The 6322-nt window shown below is 32.0% G+C and overlaps 1 pseudogene; it reads right to left on the bottom strand.

The window, feature by feature from the left end:
* Positions 1–304: 304 nt before the first annotated feature.
* Positions 305–4953, bottom strand: LOC120218935 (annotated as a pseudogene).
* Between the last annotated feature and the right edge of the window lie 1369 nt (positions 4954–6322).

Below are 6322 nucleotides of genomic sequence, written 5' to 3'. Positions count from 1 at the left end.
TGTTACAATACCTAAGGGAAGGGAGGTAATGACATTCCCGGTAATATACCCCAAAAAATCTACTATTGGTAATAAAACATTACCGGGAATGAGATTCCCAGCCAACCAAACATGGGAATGTGGGATTCTCATCCCATGGGAATCCCACATTCCTTGAACCAAACACCCCCTAAAGGTAAATTAGCAAACTCAAAAGCTAAGTGCAGTGCATCATCGTCAAGAGTATACAGATATTATTATGAAAATCAAAGCAGAATGTGAAAAACAAGATAAAATTATTATTGGCAGAGTATATTGAACCATCTGTGGTTTGAAACAATTAGTGCCAGGGAGAATCGTGAATCGGAGTAACGACGGACTTAATCTGGAGATACTGATAAAGTCCATCCAGACCAAAATCCTTGCCAAAGCCGCTCATCTTGTACCCACCATAAGAGCAATCCAAATCAAATCTGGTGTAACAATTTATCCATACAATACCCGCTCGGATCGATCTCGACACCGTGTTCGCCACGTTCAAGTTATTGGTTATCACCCCTGCCGTTTGCCCTCTTTATTGCTTCTTCCATTGTTCTGCAAAATCAATAAATCAAAATGTTCCCAGCATGCATGGAGAAGAAGAAGAAGAAACAAGAGATATATTTACTTGAATTTCATCAGTGACATCAAGGGACCAAAAATTTCTTCTTTCGCTATGGTCATGTCTTCCTGCGTGCATGGCATTTTGGGAAAATTTATTAAAGCGAATTAGGTTCGAAAAAAATCATAGTTTTTGTTAAGGTTTCACCTTAACATCGCTAAATATCGTAGGCTCAATGTAGAATCCCTTGTTGCTGATATGCTTCCCCCCTGTTAACAACGTAGCTCCCTCTCGTTTTCCATGCTCGATGTATGACAGAATTTTCTCGAATTGCTTCTTACCAGTCTAAGCCATTTGGCCAAACATTGCATTAACTAAGAGGACCTACATACATATATATATATATATGATATTATGACTTGTAATTACTCTTACTTGGGGTCCTTGATTAACTCGAGGGTCAAAAGGGTCCCCAACGATCCATTCATTTGCTTTCTCTACCAGCTTCTTCTCAATTTTTTCATAAATTCCTTCTTGAACATAAACACGAGAGCTCGCCACACAAATTTCTCCCTGCAAATTAAGAAGATGGTGGCATAGCTGAAGTTGTTGGATTGTCAAACTTGACAAATAATGAAAACGAAAGGCCAGCTTACTTTGTTGTAAAACAAACCATTGAAAGCAATATCGACAGCCTCGTCGATGTCGGCATCTTCAAATATTATTAGAGGAGATTTGCCTCCCAACTCCAGTGACACTGGTTTCAGATTGCTTGCTGCTGCTGCTGTCATTATCTTACGTCCAACTTCAGTAGACCCGGTAAAACTCACCTAAAAGAAAATATATATATATTTCTTCATCCATGTGACTTCCTCTCACGATCTTATATATGAAATTAAATTCGCACCTTATCAACGTCCATATGAGAGCTAATGGCAGCTCCAGCAGTGTCCCCAAATCCATTTATAACATTCAGCACTCCGTCAGGAATGCCAGCCTGAGATCAACAAGGCCATGGTAAAAGAGTCGTTTAATCATTTCAAAATGTTATCCATAACTTATAATTTACCAGGCTAGAGAGATGAGCATAATAAAGGGCGGAAAGCGGAGTCAGCTCGGCAGGCTTGATGACCATGGTGCAGCCGGCGGCTAATGCCGGTGCAGCTTTCGTGAAGAATATGAGAGTGGGGAAATTCCAGGGAATTATACTTCCTACTACCCCAATGGGTTCCCTCAGGGTGTAGCCTTGAATTCCCTTTGATAATTTTAACACTGTTCCATGAATTTTATCGGCTGCACCTGCATAGTAACGAAGAATCTTTGCTGCAGCTGGGATGTCTATGACCTTGCACTGACTGAATAGCTTGCCCCCATTAATGGTATCCAGTGCGGCTATTTCTTCTATATTTTCTTCAATTAGATCTGCAAACTTCATCATTATACTTCCTCGCTCCTATATCCAATTTCAAGGGAGGAAATCAAAACAAGAATATGACAAGTAATGAAGTAGCAAGCAAATGAAAGAATTTGTATATGCATGCATGTATTTTGAATCTTTGATGCGTATTACAGTTAAGCTTCCCAAGTCAGGGAATTGGTAATGGATTCGGAGGGTCAAAATAGGCTTAAATTAAATCATTGACAATTGACAGGGACTATAATTGCTATTGCTATTTAACGACCTGCTTCCTATATATCAACAGCACGTAATTTAATACACTATTTTGCATGTCACAAGTAAAAATTGCAGCTACAATTAAACAATTTTTTATATCTAAACAAATAAATGTGCGACGAAAAGAAAAGAATGAAGAATCAATAATTTAGTAAATTCGTCATTAGGTATAACATTTTTCCCTGACCATCCAAATAATTAAGAGAAAATCAAATAAAATCAACACCGAATCCAAATAATTAACTCAGAAAATGAAGCTCAATATTTTAATCACCAACAACTCCAACCATAGATATTATATTAATATATTTTTAGTAGTGCGAGGACTTCTATTTTCCTTTTCCTGAGTAGTTATAACGCGTGGACTCCATAAGAAAACAAGTAATCAGAAATATAAATAATTAAAGTATAACAAACTCTACCAATAGATTAATTTAAGTAATAAGTATGTTGATATTATTTAAATAAATCTTGAGTTGAGATTTTATATACATAGAAAATTCTTATCGAGAGAATCATATATTAAAGTTAGATGTACGACAATCAGAGAAAAATTTTATATATTGAGAGAGTAACATTAAATTGTAATAAAATTATAATAAATTATAATAAAATTATAATATTTTATATTTTAAGAAAATTAAGGAGAACTTTTCCATCATCATCGATTCAGTTTATATTTATATTGATATATATCTTCCGCGTGTACCAAACATATTTTTTTCTTTTTTAAATAAAATTTATATATATATTGCTTCTCGTTATTTTTTTTCATTTTTTTAAACCTTCATTTACTTTTATTTCTCTGTCCTTGCCGTTTGTTTCAATTCCAGCCAAATCATTGACAAATAAGAAAGATTTAGCCTATTTTTTTTAAGACAGAACCTACGATATCTTTATCATAATCATCATCTATTAATCCATATTTAAGAATAATTTTTAAAAAAAATAAAAAATATATTTCAAATCCGTAAATAATTTATAAATAATTTCATTTTCTTTATTTTTAAAACACATCATTAGTCTAAATTTACATTTTTACTACCCCGACTATAGTATAGTAAAAAAAGGGCAAAGTTCAAGGTTGGATATATTTGTTCGCCCAAACTTTGGATAAGGTTATCAATAATTAAGGTTTTCCTAGGCCTGAGTTATTATTTAATAATTTAAAACATATTTTTATTTAATTATAAAATATATTTTGATTTTAAATACTTTTACCTAATAATGGAGGATTTCAATTCATCTACACTAATTATTTGCGAGTAAATCAAAGTTACATATATGATTTTTTAAATAAGCATATATGATATTTTTATATACAAACTAAATCTAAAATTAGAATTAGACTCTTGAATTGTAATAAGTTTGTAAATGACTCATCCTCCTCTCTAAGCTGTTAGGAATTAGTCTTACTCGTAGAATTTTTTTTATGAATATAAATTGGATTAGTTATATATTATTCCAATTCACTTAGTTATATATATATATTTAAATTAATAACTGGTATCCGATCTATTGACCGACTAATCCAGATAGGTACTGCAGAGGCAAAATCATATCTAAAGTTATATTTTAGTTAGGGTAAATTATATATTTAGTCACCCAATTATTTTTACAATTCTATTAGTCACCCAATTATTTTAAACTCATCTATTAGTTAGACTAAATTATATATTTAGTCACTCAATTTTTTTTACAATTCTATTTTGATCACTCAACTTTTTTTAAACCATATCTAAAGTTATATTTTAGTCACCCGCCGTTAAAAAATTAACGATAATGTTGTAATATCTCGTCATCATTGAAAATAAAAATTATCATCTAAGTAGTTATGTTAAATTTTTAACGGTAGATTCAAAACTTAACTTTAAGTGTGATTTTAAAAAACAAATTGACGAATGACATAAACATAATCATGAAAATAGCTAGGTGACTAAATACGTAAGATATCCTTTTACTTATATATTTGTTACGTGTGTTGTTTTCCCGCGCCGAATCCGTAAAACACACACAAAGGAAGCGGTTGGAAATACCGGCGTAACTGTTGGACCGTCGTTTGAAACGAATAGAAACGCCGACCTCATGGGCTCATGGCTAGTAACCACTAACTACTGAGGCTAGTGAAATCGTAAGGGGATTTTGACAGATAAAATATTTTAAACCTTTGTTGGATGAGAAAATGATTTGGTTTAGAATAGAATGATTTGAAACCGTAGCAAAATTATTTAGAAGAAGAGAAAGTGTAAAACTTACAGCGCCGGACATACGAGGCCAAGGGCCATGGTCGAACGCTTGACGAGCCGCCTTCACAGCCAAATCAACATCCTCTTTATCCCCTTCTGAAACTCTTGCTATCGACTCCCCGGTTCTTGGATCAACTACCTCGAACGTTTTCCCTGTTGCAACCAAATGATTCAAAGATAAGCAAAAGATGATGTTTAAGGCCAATAAAAACGAGAAATGCCTAAAAAGGATCCAGTTATATTTCCAAGGAAAGAAAGGGGGAAACAAAAGGTACCTGAAACAGAATCCACGAACTTGCCGTTGATAAAGAGCTTGGAGAATTTTATTGGCGGAATCTGAAGGGAAGATTCAGTGTGGTTGGAACTTCCGTTGCATTGACCGGCCATTTCTAAGATTCAGAGTCACGGAACAAGTCCTTTTTGTGTGTTTGTTTTGCCGATGCGGTAAGCTCGCTCTTTATATTGTTTGTGTTGTTACAATATTTCAATATAATATTTATGAAAATGATACTAATATCTTATGCAATATCATATTATAATAATTAATTCTATCATTATACAGATAGGGATGGCACGTTACATTGTGTATTTTGTCTGGTTTTGACTGGTTACTTTCTAACAACCCTGTTAGTGTTGAAAAAGATTCAGAGAAAATATACACTTGTAAATTCATAATGAATAAAAGTTACAAGACAGTATCTTATTTATACAACACCTGTTAATCAACTAACAAATCAAACATCTATCTATTAAAAAAACAATTACTTAATAATATGCATTTTTAAAATGACATCTTTTTAACCAACAACTAATTGGGGTAGTGGGATGAGACACTAGGTCCCTTAAGTAAGATCAGGGGTTCGAATCCTGACGTTTGCGAATGGAACAAATTGGGTTGGAAGGGTCGCCTTCGCCTCTGTAGTACCCGATTTAGATTGGTGGGTCAATAGATCCGAATATTAGTAATTAATTAAAAAATGACATCTTTTTTATTAAATATATACCACGTCAGATATAAATTTCAGAAAATATTTTTAACATGAAACGTTATATGATATAAAGTTAATCAAAGATTTTAATGTTTGGATTAAAATATGTATATTATCTAAAGAAAAGAATGCATATAACACAGATAAAAGATACGAGCATAAACATGAGTTAGGTCAGTCAACAATAGAAACACATATCTATAAATTTTCTTTACAACTACTCAATAATTATATATTTAAAAGATAATATTTTAACACTTGAAAAATCTAATATCAAATTTAAAAATGTATATTTAAACACTTCAAATATATATATATATATATATATATATATATAAATAAATAATATAATATTTGAGAATATTGAGTCAAAACTTTTATTTATTTACTTTTTGTACATAAAAAAGTAGGTCAACGGTGGTTCTCCAAGTACAGGATCAAGTATACTAAGACCTAATTAAGATTTATATAGAAATTTACATATTATCTACCAAGAGTGACAGTGGTAGTATTCGAACTTAGTCTTACAAATTCAAATTAATGAATCCTAACCACTTGTGCCAACACTCGTTGACGGCAAAACTTTTATTTTAAAATGCCAAAAACAATTCATAAATTTAATCAAATTTATATCAGTATGATAATTACAAATAATTATTGCCTTACGCGAGTGTTGATCTCCTTAAAAAACTTGAATGCAAACCACTATATCTATAAAATATACACAATCATTATTAATAACTAAGAAAAATTCTAAAAAATATTATGTTAAAAATATTTTTCCATGTTTAAAGGATAAATCAAGGCCCATGCACACTGCCCCATCTCAACC

This window comes from Hibiscus syriacus, unplaced genomic scaffold (genome assembly GCF_006381635.1).
Source record: "Hibiscus syriacus cultivar Baekdansim isolate YM2019G1 unplaced genomic scaffold, ASM638163v2 tig00110201_pilon, whole genome shotgun sequence".
Classification (NCBI taxonomy): Eukaryota; Viridiplantae; Streptophyta; class Magnoliopsida; order Malvales; family Malvaceae; genus Hibiscus; species Hibiscus syriacus.
Note: the sequence above shows the minus strand (reverse complement) of the source record. Positions and strands in the feature narration are given on the sequence as shown.